Source organism: Callithrix jacchus, chromosome 2 (assembly GCF_049354715.1).
Source record: "Callithrix jacchus isolate 240 chromosome 2, calJac240_pri, whole genome shotgun sequence".
NCBI lineage: Eukaryota > Metazoa > Chordata > Mammalia > Primates > Cebidae > Callithrix > Callithrix jacchus.
The window spans coordinates 127,893,925-127,914,583 of NC_133503.1; the positions used below are offsets into that span (position 1 = coordinate 127,893,925).

General features: G+C 36.8%; 1 long non-coding RNA gene across 3 annotated transcripts in view; it reads left to right on the top strand.

Annotated features, from left to right (window-relative positions):
• Positions 1 to 4,815: 4,815 nt before the first annotated feature.
• Positions 4,816 to 20,659, top strand: part of LOC118151480 (uncharacterized) — a 115,891-nt gene continuing 100,047 nt past the window's right edge. Inside the window, exons 1-2 of one of the 3 annotated variants that reach the window (XR_013532595.1) lie at positions 4,816 to 4,875; positions 7,433 to 7,514. This is a non-coding gene — a long non-coding RNA (uncharacterized LOC118151480). Of the gene's footprint in view, positions 5,065 to 7,432; positions 7,515 to 20,659 lie in introns of all 3 variants that reach the window. The other 2 variants (XR_013532596.1, XR_004739823.2) reach the window with 2 other exon arrangements.

Here is a 20,659-nt window from a genome sequence, read left to right on the forward strand (position 1 = left end):
AGTGCTGGGATTACAGGAGTGAGCCACTGTGCCCAGCCTTTTCACAGTATTCTTGAAGACAAAGTAAGAAAACTGACAATAGAGTTTGGTGGATCAGTGACAGGTAGATGACTATTATCAAAAAAATATTGAAGGACTAGCTTTAATCTTGAAACCTAGGACAAGGCACTAGTACCCTAAAGCTACATTCCTTCTCTATTTTGCTTGTTTATTAGTGGTCTGGAGGAAAGAATTAATGACATATACATCAAATTAACAGAGCTAGAAATCAAGAAGAAAGAATTCTTGAATCAAATCCAAAAAAAGACCTTGACAGGTTGAAATAATGGGCCAGTATAAACGCAATGAGATTTAACGGGGATAAATATAAAGTCCAAAAATCTAACTGTGGAAGCACATGTTGAAGAAGATGAACTTTAATGGAAGTTGGGGGTTCCGGTTGACTGCTATCACAATATGGGTCAACAGAGATTTGTAGCTGCCAAAACAACTAATTAAATGTTGAAGCTGTATAGATAAAGTTATAGCAACTAAGAGATAAGAAGGTACAGTTCTGTTCTCTTTTGAACCTGACAATACCTAAATGCTCTATCTACTTTCAGGTGCCAAAATTTTTGATTGACTGCAACAAACCAGAGAAGACTCAACCAGGATGACAAGGGTACTACAAACCAGAAACCAGAGGTGTTTGACCTGAAAATTGGGAGATTTTGAGGTAATGTGATCATAGTCTTCAATGGAAAGCTAATTCACTTGCAATATACATGTTTTTGAATGCACAATAAAACATACATAGCCTTCTAAATGGAAAAAGTACAAGATATTGACAGGGAAAAATAAATTTTCTCTCTTCCCATGTCCTCCAGCCTCCCAGCTACCTTTCCCAGGGGCAATCACAATGACCTTTTTTTTTTTTTCTATAGGTTACCCGTATGTTTATAAACTTGTATGCATGATCTATTTCAGTTTTGGAGCTCTTTCCATTTCACCTTATGAGGAGAACTTCTACTCTGACAGTGTTAAGTCTGCATTCTATTTCAAGCTGACATGGCGATGCCAGACTGCAAAATGTATGGAATGTGAAGGAGCAGCCCTGGGAAGCCACCTGGGGCCTGTGGGATTTCCAGGTCATCAGAATATCTCTTCCTTTCTCCCTGGGGTAGTCTGACCCAGGATTTGAAAAGTATTAACCTTTTAGCTATTAAGAACACGTCTACACTTCTGAGTTTAATCTAAACCTCTGAAAGATGTTGGGTGGTCCTCATGATTCATTTCAAGTGCTGTGAGTTTAGAAATGCAGGTGAGGATGAGAAAGAGAGGAGATGAGAGAGTTTGAACAGTTTTTTTATACTGAGAAATTATTTTACAAAACTCTTTAATGCTTTTATTAACCTCTATAATCCAACCCCAGTGAATTTTTCCAATGTTTTCTCCCCCCTACTACCTTTTCCAAACTTCAGATTCAGTCTGGGTAATTTCTTTAAGGACCTCAATACACACCATGCACTTCAGTGACAGTACTTTCACTTACACTGGTCCTCCTTCCTAAAATGCCCTTCAATCTCCTTGATTAAGGAGTGCTAAGGTTGCAAGTGCTTACCAAATTTATCTTACTCCTGAAGGCAAAATACCTTACCAGCTAAGGAATGAGATTCCAGTATTTAACTATATGTGCTCAATTCCTAATCCACAATTTTTTTAAGATGAAGTCCCGCTCTGCCACTCAGACTGGAGCATACTGGGGAGATGTCAGCTCACTGCAATCTCTGCTTCCTGGGTTCAAGCCATTCTCCCTGCCTCAGCCTCCTGAGTATCTGGGACTACAGGTGTGAGCCACCATGCCTGGCTAATTTTTGTATTTTAAGTAGAAACAGGGTTTCACTATGTTGGCCAGACTGATCTTAAACTCCTGACCTTGGGTAATCTGCCCACCTCAGCATCCCAAAGTACTGGGACTACAGGTGCGAGCCACTACGCCTGGCCTAATCCTGCTTTTTATTAACTTTTTGACTTTGAACAAGTTTATCACTCCAAGCCTTAATTTCCTTTTCTATAAAATGATGATAATGATTAGAATTTATAGCATTGCTATGAGATTAATTGGTATGGAATATATTTGGTCCAATATGAGTGTTTAATAGATGCTGGTGTGATGATGACAACTTCTATAATTTGTCTAAAGCACACAATATTCCTCATTTGGACTTTTCTACATCAGTATCCTGTGATTCATAATTTAATAGTTAATGAAATATGATCTTGTATTGTTTACTAATTGTTTCCTAAGTTTTGGATTGGCTCTGCCTAATAGATTTTAAACTCTTTGAGGGCAGGAGCTATGTATTACAATTATTTCTAGGCATATAGTATCTGTTCTATGAATACTGAAATAATCAATTAATATAAATAATCACTTTTCAACCTTACATTTGTTTTAGAAAAATGCCCAATGCTTCTTTGGGGCAGATGGTTGCAAGCACTTTAGAACAATTACGGGGGCAGTGAATAAAAAAGAAATTCTAAATTAAAATACTTCCTACTTTAATACAGTCACTAATGTCCAAAACATCATTTCCAGAAAGTCCGTATTTTCCTTTTGGTTATGTTAGAGCTCTGAAAATTTCTTGTTTTACATTTTGTAAAACTACAGTAAATATTACCACTAGTGTGTAAATCTTCTTGTAAGTAAAATCTCATTTCCAGAGAAGTTTGGTTACTGGGTTCTGGACAGATCGCTGGCTGAAATTAGTCTGTGGATTATAGTAGTATCTGGCATTGTAAGAATCTTAATACTGGATCACGCCTGCATGCCTAATCCCAGAGCAGTGTGCTTTTCATGAGAAAACTCATTTTTCTTTTTTCATGTTAGTTTGTATGAAATCTTTTGGTTTACATTTTTAAGGAGTGATATGTACCCTTATATGTGCATAAAACATATTTGCAGAGGCCTGTTTTCCTATACTTGTACTTATCCCAGCCATTAAACTTAAAATTTAATCTTGTCCATGACTTGTGATGCAGTCTGTTGGCAGCAGTATAAGAATTTCATACCTCCAGCCAATTTATTTAATATTTAAAACATTTATACTTTTCTTCCAAGGGCATGTCAGAATAAGTATTTCTCTTTCAGAATCTTAACTGACTTAGTAAATACCTCTCAGGAAAATGAATGGGTAGATATGGAAAGAGGTAGAGAATGCCGATGGTTGCCTGTAAAGTAGTATGTGTTCTCCACTTTTTCCTTTAAAAGGAATCCCAATTTTGTTTTTCTCATCACTCTTTTCTCATATAGCCAAGTACCTCGGGGGAAACTGACCTTGTGATTCCATTGTTCCACTGAATCAAGTATTGGTACACAAGTGGGGATGCAACCCAATTTTAACCAAAGGTATTTGAAGAAGAGGGGAGTTACTGGAGAAATAAGGAAGACATTTTCCTCTCTATTATGAAAGCATTCTGAAAGGTACTTTATTTTCTTCTCTTGGCCATGGTCATTTTTGGTCGTAGAACATGTATATTCTCAAGCTATCCTGTTCCATCTCAAGGACCATGTTAGGTGGAGTAGAGCAAGCTGAGAGAACTGCAGAGGAGCTCAGCCAGAACCACTGGATTCATACCTCCCTGAACCCCACCTTATCTCTGAATTTTCAGCTATGCACGACAATAGTCTGATTAATGTTTAAGCCATTTTGAGTTTTCTATTACATGTGACTGAGAGCATCCAAAAAGATACAGAAATATTCTAAATTGATGCACACAAATATGTTAATGAAATCATCACCACCTAAAATATGTATTAAGAGTTTGGGGTGTTATTGAATGAATCACTTAGAATTAGGATCAAGCTTCTCACATTTACATTTGTTATTAATGTGTTTTAATCCTAAATAGAGGGGGTGATAAAATCAAAAGGAGATGAGGAAAAACCAAAGTATTTATTGTTAACTATGATCATGTCATCAAATATGATCATAATTTAGTTTTTGACATACATTCAAGGGAATGGATTGAACCATAAATGAAAACGAATCCTCTAACCTCTATGAATCGATGTAAGGTAATATAATTTTTAAAAACTTATAAATTCATGTTGATTAAAGTTTGAAAGCTAAAACATCTGAGAAAATTGATTTCCATCCCTTTTGAATAATGTCAAATATTTTCACAAAGCAATGCCTTCCTACCCCATCTATAGTTGTAATACTATTTTAACTATTTGCTGAGCAAAAGAATTCATAATGGAATTCAATACATCTTTTCAGTAAAGCTTTAAATTTATTTATTATTAGAGCAAAAACCTAGAGATTAAAAAAATGGAGTCACATGGCTAGGTAAGATGTATTATTTATTCAGTCCAAATAAATGCTATGTTACATCTGGATTCAAGGGACTTAGCAATAATTCCAAGCGGTAGAATGTAAGTCCCTGGGGGATAAAGTCTCCATGTAGGTTCAGTTTTTTGTGTGTGATGAAGCCTGTATGTGTTTTTATTTTCTTTCCTCTAAGAAACTATTAACAGTTGCAGAGTGTTAGTGAGAGAAGAGAAATCAGCATAAAGTAAAGTGCTTGTAAAAATGATTAATATAACATTTATCGTGGCCAAGAATTTTACATTTGTTATCTCATTTAAGTTTCATGAAAATCTCCAATTACAGAGAAGAAAACTGAGATTGAGAGAAACTACCTTGCTCAAGCTCATTGACCTAGTGAGTGGAGGAATTAAGCATGCAAAGCAAGGTCTGGATGCCTCTGGGGCCCATGCATTTAACTATGATGTCATATTGCCTTAGAATACTAAATCAGGCTGGAAGTGCCGAGAATTCGGAGCTTCTGAATTTCAGACTGGTCCACACTTGTCTCACCTGGCTATTCAAAGTGAGTGTAGCTTCTGATTTAGGGAACTTGATAGCGTGAACCGCCTGCAAATCAGCAGCAGAGCAGAGATGCCGAGATTCTTAATCCCATTCTGCCATTTACTGACAATGTAAATGACATGGTTTGGCTGTGTCCCTACCCAGATCTCATCTTGAATTCCCATGTGTTGTGGGAGGGACCTGATTGGAGGTAATTGAATCATGGGGCAGGTCTTTCCCATGCTGTTCTTACAACGGTATGTCTCATGAGATCTGATGGTTATTATAAAGAGGAGTTTCCTGCACACTCTCTTTTATCTTGTCTGCCATCATATGAAATGTGTCTTTCACCTTCTGCAATGACCGTGAGGCCTCCCCAGGTTCGTGGAACTGTAAGTCCAATAAACCCCTTTCTTTTGAAAATTGCCCAGTTTTGGGTATGTCTTTATAAGCAGCATGAAAATGGACTAATACAGTAATCTTGCATATCTTATTGACCTTCTGCAAGCCCCTATTTCTATTTCATTAGCATTGGAAGAATAAAATCTTCACTAAGTCACTGGATTTGAGGAGTAAGCTGAACTGCATATACTATAAAGTACAAAATGATCGTGTACATTATTATTTCGTGATTTTTCTCAACTAGTCTGCATTTCTATGGAAATAGTACATTGTAATAATGATGGACATATATTATTGTTGCTATTATTATTGCTAATCCTACATAAAGTAACAGGACTGACTATTAATTGGGGAGGGAATAAGAAAAAGGAAAATTGTTCCAGGGTTCATAGTCATTTTGGGAAACTTGATAATTTAGTACTGGAATAAGACTTTGGGACTGATCTTGACAGGACAGCCAAAGGGCTGTGCCACCATGAAACTTAGAAAGCTCCATTTTGGTTGTGCCTGAAGGCTCATGCCTGTATTCCCAGCACTTTGGGAGGCTGAGGTGGGCAGATCTCGAAGTCAGGAAATCAAGATCATCCTGGCCAACATGGTGAAACCCCGTCTTTACTATATTAAAAATACAAAAGTTAGTTGGGCATGGTGGCATGTGCCTTTATAATCCCAGCTTCTTGGCAGGAGAATTGCTTGAAGCAGGGAGTTGGAGGTTGCAGTGAGTCAAAATCGCACCACTGCACTCCAGCCTGGTGACAGAGCCAGACTCCATCTGAAAGAAAGAAAGAAAGACAGAGAGAGAAAGAGAGAGAGAGAGAGAGAGAGAGAGAGAGAGAGAGAGAGAGAGATGGGGGAGGGGGAGGGAGGAAGGGAGGGAGGGAGGAAGGAAGGAAGGAGGGAAGGAAGGAAGGAAGGAAGGAAGGAAGGAAGGAAGGAAGGGCTCCATTTTAAGAAAGGGAAACATTCCACTTCAGTTTTCTCATTTGTAATATTTAAGAGTACATTTTAAACGATGTCTTTCCATCTCCCCTCAAAAAAAGAAAATAATTCTTATTAATACATAATATATATTAGACAGGTTTATTCTTTTTCTGTACTTGAATGAATAAAGGACCTGTATTTATAACCATAAAGTTTTGCTTGGAAAGGGAAGATTATGGAGAAGGTTACATGTAAACAATTGAAAAAGTAGAAAATGAAATCACTTACAAAGTCAATTAGAAAAATCCATTAATAAAAATATTCCATCAAAGTAATGAGTTCCAGATCTATGAGATTCTTTACCACATTGATATTCCAAGTGCAATGTTAATATCTTTGTTTTTAAGTCCTGATGTTTCACATAGGTGTATTTTTCTAGGATTGAGTGCAGTTAAACTCTAGATCCCAAATACCAGCTATATAGGGACGCAGCTTGTTGGATTTTCAGTAACTTGTAGAAAAATAGTATAAATATATTTTTTTAAAACATTCTGATCTAAGGTACAGAAGTCCTAGTTTCTGCTACATGTTAGCAGTATAAAAGTAACTATAACAGACCATGTTTATCAATTTCAATATTATCATCTGCTTAACAGGAATATTAATATTTGCTTGGTTTCTTTGAGTTTACTGTAAAGGCAAAATAAAAGTGTTCATAGTACTTCAGAAATTTTAAACAACTTAGAATTGTACTAATCCCCTATCCCAAAGTTTCTGCTTATATCTTCAATTTTTCATTTTCATATATAAATTTCGTTTTTATGTAAATCATTGAAATTTTCATAAAACAAAAAATTTGACTTGTTCTTTTATGATGCACTCTGAATGGATGTGTACTGACAATGATATTGCTGAATCATATGGTTATTTGCCCTCAGCATTATTTTCAGGAACCCATCTACTATAAAGCACTCGGAAAACCAGTGTGTAAAGCTTTTAAAATGTGACCTTATTATCGTTTGGTTGTTGCTACTTAGAGGAAACCCTGCAGAGAATTCATTACAGTGAATTGTAATAATGCTAACAATATAAAAAAATCATATGAATTCTAGTATTTTTTATGTATATTTAAGGATGGCCTGTATACTTTAAAAAAAGACCCATAACTACTTTAAGCATTAAAATATTTCTATTATTTCTTCTTAACAAAACACAAATTAAATTAGTAAACCTTTTTCCTTTTACCATACTGGCAGGCTAATCATGTGAACTGAAATACGGATAATAAAGCATATCTGGTTCTCATTTCTCAACTCAACACCAGATGTTGTTTTCAAGGTTTGTCTTTTTTTTTTTAACTTTCATAAAGCCATTTCAGCCCAAAGGAAATGGGGGGACTCCTTGCAGACCAAAATTTTGAATTTTTTGTTTTAATATTAAGCCACACTTATGGTGAACATCTCCAGTGAATGAACCATAATATCAAAAGAGATCCTTTCAAAATGTGTGTGTGTGTGTGTGTATCATATTGTCAAATCTTTTAACCTAGAATATAAGATAAAAATCTTGCTCCTGACAGAAATGCCGTGTTCTGTAAGAAGCCCCTCACACTCTACAGTGGGAGAGGGAGGAACTTTGGAAGAGCCTGGAGTCACATGAGACTTGTGAGACTTCGGTTTTGCAGTTAGTATTTGCTCTGAAAGCTTGTCTAGGGACAAAAGTGAGTCATATGTTATGGGGAACCTCAGCCATTCATGAAATTAAGAAAATTTAGCTTAAAAATTTTTTTCCAAGTTGTTGCTCAAAGGTCTTTTTTAGGCTTTTTGTAGTTGGAAGAATATATAATCTCTGACAATATTTTTTTGTTTTTTGAGACAGAGTCTCACTCTGTCACCCAGGCTGGAGTGCAGTGGTACGATCTTGGCTCACTGCAACCTCTGCCTCCCAAGTTTAAGGGATTCCCCTGCGTCAACCTCCTGAGTAGCTGGGACTACAGAGGCACACCACCACACCCAGCTAATTTTTGTGTTTTTAGTAGAGACAGGGTTTCTCGCATTGATGGCCAGGCTGGTCTGGAACTCCTGACCTGAAATGATCTACCACCTTGGTCTCCCGGAGTGCTAGGATTACAGGCATGAGCCATTGTGCTAGGCCTCAATTTCTGACAACTTTAAGGAAACTATTCGTCCAAACAAAATTACCAACTGTTAAAATACCGAAATTATATTCCCAAAGCAATGGGACAAATCTATGATTGTACTCTTTGTTTAAAATAAGTTTTATAGATATGTACATTTAGCTATTTATTAATATGGCATTTAGTGTATCTATATTATTTTAATATAAAAAAGGGAGTTGAGAATTGTGAATAGGGCTGTATACAAACTAAAAGAGGATCTACTAACTTATTAACTCAGGAAATATGTATTGAGGATTTAATGTCTACCAGGCACTCAATAATGAAAATCTAAGGTGAATATGTAAAACTCAGGATCTATAAAGAGAATCAAGCATGAAAAAACAGCAATAGCATAACATAAGAACTCTAACAGAGTACTGGACAACCTGTGCCCATTCTGCATTCATGCACACGCATGTGTATATATGTATGAGGTGCCTATTGGTCACCCGACACATGCTGAGCTTCAGAGATACATATGGTGGTGAAAAGTGAGCACAACAGACACAGATCTTTCCTCTTAGCACTTGCATTTCTAGCTCTCCACTGGGCACCTTCACCCAGAGTTCCTCTTGTATATCAGAAATAACTTTGGCAAAGTTGAGCTGATTATTTCTACCTTGAAGTCAGCTTTTTCTTCTGCCATCCTCACTTCTATTAATGGCACTCTCATTCCTTCAGTTCCTGAGGCCTTAAGCACCGAATCTCAACTCTTCCTTTTCCTTTGCCTCTTATAATGGTTCTGTTGATTTTACTTTCCAAATACCTTGCCATCTTCTCTTTTCTATCTCATTCTCACCTGTTTTATTACAGTTCCTCAGTACCTTTCACCAGGCATAGTTCAAAGTCTCCTATCTGATGTCACTTGTCTTTTATTTTTTTAATTTTTATTCTCATTGAAATGGATATATTGTTAAAATATTCTTCGTAAGAATACTAATCACATCGGCCCCTTGTTCAGCAGCCCTCAATGGCTCCCAAGTCCCTGTCTAATTAGGTAAAATCTTGCCAGCCTTTCATTTATGCCTACCATAATAGCCCCTGACCACATTAACCAATGAATATAAATTATATTTATGTCCAAATTATAATGGTGCTGAGCTACCCCCTGCAGAGAATATTCCTTAAACTTCTGGTTCTGATTATCTAACTTTGTGTGGATTTTTTTTTTTTTTAAAGAAAAGCTGTTTTCAACTTGTGTATTGGGAGTTTCTGAAGATTGCTGCATTCCATTACATTTCAATTATAGTGGCACAGGCCTTTTTCTGCCTCTCTGATTATGTACCTTTTAAAATCTATTTTTCATTCTTGATTGTGAGAGCCAAAAGAATGGAACTGACAAGTCAGGGCCCTCCTAGGCAGGTAGAGAAAGGGAAGAAACTCTTTAGAAAAGTCATCTTCCTCTTGAGTAGATAGATGTGCAGATGGGGAAGATGGCAACAGTTGATCATTAATAATTTTGGTCCCCATCACACGCATTTGCCAGCTGTAGTCAACACTTGGCATTGTCCAACTTATTCCTTTCTGGTTTCCACTTGTCAATGCCCAATGCATGAAAAGGTCCTGGAAGGCGCCTGACCACTGTTCCATCATGAGAACATCAACACTAGTGCCAAAAACTGGCTCCTAATGCTGACTCCGTACGTCACCCACCAGATGACTGAGACCATAGGCTCCTCCCCAAACACACCCTGTTTTCTTATCTCCATGTCTTGTCTTCAGAAATGACATCTTCTTATTTCTGCTGTCACAGTCCTGTCATTCACATTCCATATCTCATGCCAGCTACTCTTGTTGCTTTTCCCAATTTCTTTAACAGCAGGATGATCACAGTCTTTGCCTAAGAAGCATCCCTGATTACCTTGAGTAACATGCATAATTCAAACTAATTTCCCATGAATCAAAAAGGGTGGTAAGTACTTAGTATTTATCAGCTAAAGTGGGAGTGCCACATAGTAACAGCATAAAGAGAATTTATAATTCACTTATCTTCATACTTTGAAGATATGTAATTCCTGAGACATTTTAAACTATTTGAAACCTATTCCAGGTGCATTAAAGGACACCTGGTGGTGGAATATCTCTATTTGTTCATAACCAACTCAGTATGCTCTAAGTGGAGAACATTCAGAATTATAGGCATAAGGGGTAAGCCTTCATGATATAAAAATATTCACTAAGAAAGGGTGGTACAAAAATTTTCATCTAGGGCAAATGGCAATGGGATTATTCTTCAGCAAATATCTTTCCATATATGAGATGACTGTGCTTAGAATCTCACTGGGCTGTCCTTGGAAAGATCTGGAAAAACTCTATGACACTCATACTCCTTTGGGGCTTTTTTGCCCATGAAGTATTAGTAAAACAGCTCCTAAAATTTGAAATTTCCTTCTCTTTCTTCTACTTCTTGCAGCTCCCAACACTATAAAGCCCTTGGTCTAAGCTGCCCTCCTTGTCATAAGTCTTAATAAGAAAGTCAGTGAATAAGTAAACAAAGATATTAATTAATCCACACAAACTGCAATAGATCAGGACCCTGTAACTTTACTGAAGATATTTTGGGAATGGCGTCTTTCTGTAGCGTTTCAGCCTTTTGTCCCCTCTTTTTGTTCCTCCCCTCGTCCTTCTGTGTTTCACTTTCGACTCTTTTCTCTACCTTTCTGATAGAACCAGGAAATTCCTCCACTTTGTTTTGTAGAACACTGTGAAGAAAATCTTATTTGCCCCTTCATCCAGCCCGAAATGTTCATGATTTTTTTTCTAAAAAATTTTAGTGTTCTCTCTGAGAAGAATTCTGGTGAACACAATTAAAAAAAAATTTTTTTTAATGCTAGGGTTGATTAGCAAACAGGACTGAAGTCCCATTGATGGAATTAATATATGTTATATGTGGTGATGTGAAGATATAATGATTTTTATTCTGAAACTTGTAGCAGGAAGATCATATCTCTTGATTGTGTGGTAACTAATCCAGTACCACAAGATGAAGTCTTGGATTTTACTTTGTATTAAAATGTAATGCTACTGAGGGGGATGAATAATAATTCAGATATCAGATATTTATAGCAGTTATTTTTGAGAATGTGGTTCTTATTCCAGAAATTGTCTATTACGATGACTAGGCCAGTCTGTTTGTTAGGATGCAGTTAAAATATGAAGGCAATATATGTTAAGAGTTTTCAGAAGTGTGAGCTAATAGGTACATAGTTATCTTCCTAGATTATTATCAAACATAATATTTATCACTAGTTTCTTTAATAAAGCTGTAGTTAAATATTCATATGGGCCTGTTCTACCCTGAAAGGAAAAGCTGCAAGTGTTAGGTGATTGATGTGCTGGAAAATTTCAGTCTCCCATCTATACTGCCAACCCTCTGGGGGAAAAGAATGGCTCTGAAACGGTATCTAATTGCCGTATAATGGGTGAGGTTTTCTAATTAAATTTCAGAATCTGAGAAAAAAAACTTTGTGAGTGTTTTCTATACAATTCGTCCTTTTTTCTCGCTTTACTTAAACATAATGTTTAAACATAATATTTAAGAAAAGAAAGGAAGGATTGTATAGGAAAAGACTAAAAAGGAGGCCATGTACGTGTAAAGAAATTTAAAAGTTTTTGTCTTTGTTTAATGTATATCTTCATTCAACAATTTACAAAAAGAACATTAAAGCTTACTACTGGTACCATAGAAACAAGACAATGTATTAAACATGAAGACATGAAAATCAATAAAACAATGACAGTTTTTTACTTTGAACAAAGAACTCAGTCTTTGCCACAGGGAAGGTAAGTAGCAGACAAAGCTAAAAAAACAGAAAGTGAGCCACATTTTATGGGGAAATCAGGAGATCATGGAGCGCAACCTTCTTTATGTACTGGTTTCAATTCCATTGCATCCGTTGAATATATTCACAGTCTTTGAGCCTTTGATTCTCTGTGAAAATTGTGGCGAGAATAAGTGCACAAATACAGAAAGAACCCATCTGCTATAAAAAAGCAGCCTTTTGACTGCTTTTGTAGTGATTATTTTTGCAGTGGTTATTGATCCAAATCCTATCTGCCAAGTGAGGCTACCCTAGCTGATGTCTTCAAACACCCAACCCTTTATGGCAGTATTGTACCTGAGGCTTTTTGAGTAGCTGTTGGAATGGTCAGACTGGCGGCATTTATCAAGAAATATTTTTTAGTTTGTACATTTGTTTTGAATTGCAAAAATCTCAGTATGGGGTGTAGCTCTGAGCTCATGGGCCAACTATATGTACACATTTATGTTCACATAGGCATAGATGTTTACATGCAGATGGATTTGATTTTAATAGTGCTCCATGTCATTTCTTATATTTACAAGAAATGAAATTCACCTAGAGCAGTTTATTATCCACATACCGTGCCACATTTGTAAGGCAATTATAAATCTGTGTGAGAACAGCAAAGCAAGTTTGTAAGACTATAGGGCACACAGGATTAAGCCTCTCAGAGATGCACATATTTGTTCAGATTGCTTTTAGTTGTAACAGAAAGCACAACAAGCAATGGCTAAAACTAGTAGGGAGTTTAATTTTCTTATATAACAGTCTGGAAAAAGGCTGGGAGCAAATGTCATCAAGGAAGCCTTATTTTCCTACTCTTCCATCCCTACTGAGAGGTTTTCCTAATCATGGTCACAAGATTATGCTGCCAAAGTGGCATTGCATTTGAATTCCTGGCAGGAATCATCAGGAAGGAGAACAGGGAAGATTTCTTCTTTTATGTGAAGGCAAGTCTTCACTAGAATTCTGCCTACAGTTTGTTGGACGAACTGACCGCAGGATCACAAGCCCAATGGAAGCTTCAATGAAAGGTGCTTTTCAGATCTGAAGACAAAGCAAGCAGGAGGAAAGGGAGTTCTAATAGGTACTGAAGGGGTTAATATACAGACTATGTCACATGCACAACATGGAAGGCTCTGATTTAGAGGAGTCTGGAGATGCACACATAGTTCTATTGATGCTTTAGGCTAAAATCTCAAGCTGTGCTTTGCTGTGTAACTTCTCTTTTCTTCTCTGGAGAAATTTGGGTTTTGTAGCCAATTTTTTTCCCCCCTACAGGCCCTCATACTTTCCTTTCTCAGCAAAATACATTCAGAGAAACTCAGAACAGGAATGTTATTTGGTTGAAAGTCATTTAGCTCTCCCTTTTCATTTAACAGTGGGAAATGTTAAAGGAGAGTTTTTTTGTGTGGACACCAATCCATGGAGGACACTTGATATTTCTCCTTCCAACCATTTATTTATTCTGTTCTGATTTCTTCCTTCCTGAAATCTAGCTCCATACCCCATTTCTGCTGCAAACTAATCTTACCAGTTCTAGATATCATTCCACTAAGGGCAAAAGCTTCCATCTTCCAAGGTGACAGTTAATAAATGGGGCAGGATCCCACTCATCGCAAATTTGCCTGACTCCAGATTTTGCCCTTATTTCTTAACATGGAGGCATATTTAAACAACCATTTTAACCTTCTGGTAAACATTTCTTTACAACTATCCCCCTTCTTGATGGGGTCGGCTATACCCATTAAACTTCAAAATGGAAAGTTGCCTTCCAGGCAAGGTGAGAGAAATATTTTGGGGTGTCAGTGCTTTATGGATATTTCAAGTGATTCTGTAAAGGTCTAAAGATATTCTGAAATAATTATTAAATATAATGTCAATGACTTTTGTTAGAGGACAAGCACAGGTACTTGTTAGTCTAAACTTATCTTTTATAAGGTGCAGCATGGAAGAAGCTGAAAATCTGGGGTCAAACAGATCAGTGTTACAACCCTGGCTTTGCTGTCTTGGGTGTCACCAAACCACTATGTCCTGAAATTTCTTCTCTCTTAAAGAATTGCTTTGAGGATTAAAGATAATACACAAAGTTTCTAACAAAAGTGCCTGGCACATAGCAAATATGATTGTTTTTATAGGTACAAAAATCGCATCTCCTAAGCCGCATTTAGGAGCAGTTGATAAATACCATGTTACAGAAAAAAACAAAAACAATTCGAATTCGTGATAAAGAATTCTGCTATAGTTTCCCAGCCTGCATTTTTAATGAGCTACTTTGTGGCTTGTGATCCTATGGCTATTAGAATTCCTTTCTTAATACTGTTTTACTTTAGGAAAAACTAGAGAGGTATTTACAACTGGTGCCCCTTGTCCTCCTAGGACACTAGAAAAGTTACGTTGTCAACATTTGCCAATATTTTGAAGATGTTAAAAAGAAAAATGCTAAATCTTAATTATGTATAGTTATGAAATAGAATTCTCCTAGATGGAAAAGTTTAAAAATATGAATTAGAAGGGAGGAGGAAATTAACAGCAGAAAGGAAACTATATTTTGGCACGCTCCAAAACATGGAAACATTATTCCTTCATGGTTTTCCATGAATTTGAATCTCTTGACAGTTTCTCAATTATAGCTTGTAACTGTGGGCTTCAAAGCAATTCTGCAGTTCAGTTCACCTGTCAGTCAGTCAATAATGTTTATTGAATTCCCATGGAGGGAAGGATACTGAGTGAGGGGCCCATTTTCGTTTTCCACAGCACGAGTGCCTTGATCCTGAGAGTCTGTTATTCAGTCAGTCAGACCTGCTAATGGTCTCTCACTTTGAATCATCTGCAACAGTGTTTGCCCCCGGTTCCTCTGAGGCTTGAGCTGACCTCCTCCCATCTGCCACCTGACATTGTGCCTCTGCCTGCCGCCGGTACCAGATGAAAACCCTTTAGGCCGGAAGCTTTCCCAGATTAATACCAGACCCTTAATCTCATACCACCTCCACCTCCTTCCTACCCAATGCTGCTCAGCTTTACTTTATAAATATGTGTATTGTTTGGGCTGAACTGAACCAAACTGTAATCTCCCCAAGTCTAAGGCTTAGGCTCAATTATAGAATCTTATGGTATCCAAGTTCAAAAGCATTTTTAAGCTTTAGCCCAATCACTGTATTTTTTTTAGATTAAAGTAAATAAAAACTAAAACTCAGAAAAGGAAAGTTATTTGTCATGGTATTGTAAAAAGTAGTAGCCTTTGGAGTCAGAAAAATAAAACCCAGAGCTAGTTCCTGGCTCAGCAAATTGCTGTTTGGACTAGAGCAGGTCATTGAACCTCTCTGTGCCTTATTCTGTTTTAATCTGCAAAATGGGGCTCAGTAATTATTGTGGGGTCTGACATTTTTAGAAATAAATGTAAAATGCTTGGCAAATTTGAGTTGTTCAATAAATAGTGACAATTCTTGAGTGTTCCAAGGTCACAGCTGATAAACAGCGGCCAGACTGGAACCTGGAACCTTTGAGTCCAAGTTTAGTGCTTATTCTTTTCATCTGGCTTACTCAATCCTTGTTGAAACTGTTCTACGATTCCTGGGCCATCCAAAGGAGTACCACCTCCCTGAGGGCATTCAATAAACATCTCTTGGTGCTGGTTATTTCCCAGACAGATTAGAATTCTTTTGAGACAGGCAAGTAGGAGGGATTTTGTTATTGTTTCTCGCCTGGGGGAAAGATTCCATCAGTAAAGTAGCAATAAAAACGTTCTCTCTATTAAGTGGAAATGATTAACACTCCTTTAGTTAGGTAATAATTTCCCACCCATTTCTCAATCTGGCCTCACACGAACCAAGCCACACAGATGGGAGAGCAGAAACCTAAGGAAACAGCAACAAATTAGTGTGGTGAGTGGATGTGGTTGGAATCTTTCATCTGGTTCATCTCAACTGGTTGTGGAAGTTATATGGGTTTTGAATAAAGTTTAAAATCCAAGCAAAATGTTATGAATATTAAGCCACAGGTATCAAAGCTTGGAGAATCTGATGAAAAATGAACCAATGTAAACCCAAACGTAAGGACATTACACACCTCCTTTCCTGAAAGCCAAATTCTGGCAGGAAGAAACACTTAACTTGTTGTAGGAAAAGAAAATGCAGCTTTCTAATTAATTATCACCTCAGTATTTATTTTTCAGTGAATCAGTGGGCTGGAATGATGAAAGCATATGTGGCTTAGAAACCCGGGCAGGAAGGAGTGAACTGGGACTAAAAGCTGATGCTAAATGTGCCCACATTGGCTGTCCCTGTGGAATCCTAAATTTTAAAAAAAGAGTTTTCTGAAGCGTAAGTACTTATACAGCCTGCTAAATTGGCCCTCCACATATTTGTGGGGATTGCTTGAAAATGGTAGTTCCAGATGGAAAGTGAGGGGGAATAAATCAGTATAGAAAACGATGCACATTGTCTATTCCTTCTTAGAGAATCATAATTATATTGGCATTGATATGCCATGAAGTCTTGTTTTAACTCCCAGAAGTAAAACGTTTTCCATCAGAACAAATATCTGAAACAGAGCATGTAACCTCAGTCAGACCAGTGGGTGAAACTCTAATAGTAGGTGAGATGGAGCAGAATGGAAGAGTCTATTGTAAGTTCCAGAATGACAGACAAAAACTTTTTCTTACCTGGTAGTAGTTCTTTGGCCATCTTCAAAGAGTCTAGTCCTGTGGAATCTTTTAGATTGAATAAACCAACAGGTTTTTTTGATTTGGTGTTTTAACAAAGAAGTGATGGAACTCTTAAAACTCACTGGGGACACTGGAAGCTGTTTTGTCATAGACCGTTTTTCAAAAGCTTCTATGTGGCTATAAAACTGTGATTTCTCAGAGTGTTAAAAAAATCTGAAGTTGTTTTTGAAACTTAGACAAGAAAGATTCCAACTAAAATTTTTAGCTGTTAGGTATAACTATAATGAATGTTTATTATTCATAGTACAGGATGTATTCATATACAAAATAACATTTTAAAATATATTTGCTTTGCAAAAGCAGCTGATACCTGAGACCCTGTTAATTTTAGTCTTATTCTAAAAATCATGTCCTGTCACAACAATACAAAATACAAAACATGCACCAGATCATCAGTTACAAATATTACAAATTAACAAAATCAATGATTCTAACAGTTTAATAGAAAAAAAAATTGGACTATGTTTATTATCTATATAAATTTGCTAAATCTGAATTTGGTTTTAAAATAAGGGTAATAACATATCTAACAAGGCAACAATATATAAATTGTATATTTGAAAGTATGTAATAATTGGCACTCAATAAATGATAGTTAAAGAAAAAAAATTGTTTTAGTTGCAAATACCTGTGAACAAACCATCACCTGTGTGACTTAAAGCTTTTATAGTTCAACAGTGTAAATATTCATGAAAAAATAGAAAAGAAGTTAGGCCATTATAAAGTCTCTAGTTAAAAATCATTTTGCTGAACTAGCTAATGAATAATCTCGAATCATTCAAAGTAGTACATAGTAGCAAATTTGAACTTCAAATTTTAGTTGAGAGCAAGGAATCAATTGAGAGAAGAGCTACTTATGGATTCTTGAAAGGAAAACCTTGGAGAAATACAACATGTGTAACAGCGGTCCCTTGATAACTGTCTTTTCCTTGCCTGTTGTGAAACGGTGAGAACGCAGGCAGGGAATTCTCTCTGGAAAAATAAGTTTTAAGGATTTTGAATTCTTGGGCTGAACAGGCAGCAACAACAGGTAAAGTGCTTTCCAAAGCAACTAAAATATATGGACAATTAAAGGCTGTTGGTGGCTGAATCAATGTCTCTCATCTCAAACATGGCAGTACTGAAGTGACAATAAACTGGCAAACCCCAGACAGAGTTGACATCAAACTTTTTTTGAATATAAAAATGGGTGCAGTGCAAGTTGAAAATGATTTTTATTTTAAACCAGGTTGCAAATATCTAAATGGAAATTGGCAGCATTAGATAAATAGTAATCCTCGTCATGTAGGCACTATTGCAAGTACACTAGAAAATGCAGAACTATGTAAGGGCTGTGATAGTCCAAATACTCTACTTAGCTAAGAAGTTCTGGTCTTAAACTACAGGATGCGTATATGGTTTTCTATGGCATGTGATTATAGATAGCATTGAAACTGTGCTCTTAAAATGGACTAACATTTCTAGGCATTCATTTCAAGGTGATGAACTGAGAACATGTTTTATCTCCTACTCTGTATCATTCAGTGACCATCACGTAAACAAATCATTCTGTCTTTTAAATAAAAGGAATTTAATACAGGACATTGGTTACCATGTAATGGAAATGCAAAGAAGAAAAACAGAAGAAAGAGAAATAAAAGATGTAAAAAAGCAGAGAGCCACGATTTCTATGTTTTTGTAATAGAACTCAGGAGGGAGGGCCATCCAAGTACGGCCTCAGCCCTGGCCTGGGACCCTAAAGGGAGGCAGTGAGTGGGTGCTGATGTCACACAGAAAACAAAGCCGTTGCTCAAAATGCCAAAAGAAGCAGAGAGGAGGGAGAAAAATAATCTGGCTTTTCTCCTTCTCCAATCTTGTAATCTTTGCAAATGCCTGTGATTTGCAAACTTACCCAAAAGTAGACAGGGAAGCTAGAAACCGAAGTTCCCTGAAATATTAAGCAGAGAAGTGATAAGAGATCGAATTGACAGTCTATCCTTCATTATTTCTAAAAATATAAGTACAACACATACATATGTCACTGCTCTTGAAAATAAGACATCAAACTCAGAAGACCAAAGCTTGTGATGAATTCATGAACACTGGAAGGCAGACGGGATGAAACTGAATAGAAACATTGTAGATCAGAATGTGTGAAGGGAAGCACTAATGGTGGACCACAGACAGAAGCAGTGGAAGCGCAGCATAGTTGGGGCCTAGGCATTAGATAGGATCATTATTTGGAGTTCATTAGTAAGGAGCAGAAATACACACTGAGCATTGTTCATCTTTCTACTTTGGACCGCAAAACCTAGGCAGGAAGTCTGCCACCAATTAGGAACAATAAAAAGGGGTACCCTGGTAGAAGAGAAAGGGCAGTGCTCCTGATGGTTGGTGTGGCTTAGATGAAGGGGGAACAGCCATGATCATGAAAACAGCGACTGCCCAGTGGCTTATCTTGCCCCTCCCCTTTCTCAATAAAAACAGCATGGCATGGAAGCTGCAGAAGCATCTCCTACTTTCTCCCAGAGAAACTACACAAATGGATGCTTCCGGCAATCTAATAAGGACTCTCAATGAAAAGATGAATGCACAGTCCAAAACTGCATATATGTAAAGAATGCCTGCAGTGTAAATGGAGGCAGTATACACAGTATCAAAGTAAACAAAGTTAGCAGAGCAACCAGAATACATGAAATTAATATTACAAATAAGGAAGGATATTGTGTTCATGAAATCAGTATGGGTAGTTATGAAATGAAAAGGACAGATAAAGTCAAATATGTCATTTTTCACACTGAATATCAAGGAAGCAGAATGGAAAATCTAGACTCAAGTTTTATCCATTTTTTTTCCCAATAAGTACTGTATGGTTAAAAGTAAAATCTTCCAGTTTAAATCTTGGCTTTCTAAAATGAGACAAACTAGAAGCAAGTAGCATAACAAGAAATTCAACTCCTACATGTTTTGTACAACAAATGATCTTATAAAACCTATTAAAATAAAATTCTCCCTCCTAGATACACCACAGCAATTGAATGTCAGCCTTGTGAAAAATCACTTTTTAAAAGGATGGTTTGTCTTCAGTCCTTTGCTTCTCAGTGACTCTCAGAGAAATGTGTGGGAGGTGGAGGGAGGTGAGGGTGTGCATTGATGTCAGATCTACAGATGAAGGACCCTATCCTGCCATCAGTTTTAGCCAAAGCTCCTCCCTAAACATCATGGGAACTCAGAGCTCAGCGGGGTGAATATCTACTTATCAGAAAAGCCTTAGATGTTGATGCATATAAGATCCACAGAGATGTCTTGCTAGAATCATTAATATGGGTTTTCCCTTTTTCTAATATCCTGGAGGTTAATCTCCCTCTTTTACTCACTTTCAACCAGGCAGGCACTACTATAACTTCAATTACTAGAGTAGAACTTATTGTATGTCATCAATTTTAAAATGCATGTTTTTATCAACTTTAAATCACAAAGCATCTTATAACTAATGGCATGTCAGCTTAATTACCAATGTTCTTTTCTTCTTAGTGGTACGTAAATAGTGGTCTATCTTACAATCAATGGAATTGCGGAGTCAATGAAATTTGGAATTTGTTTACATGCTTATTTTTACCAACGAAGATGTGACTATCTTGATAACTATTTCACTTATCATCTATTGTCCACTGAATGAGTATATTTGGGTATGATTGTATGATGGAATTTTCTAACAGTAAAATGTTTCCAGATGCATATTTCATAAAATACTAGATTGCTATGCTTCTTAACTAGACCAACTAGCAGAAATAGC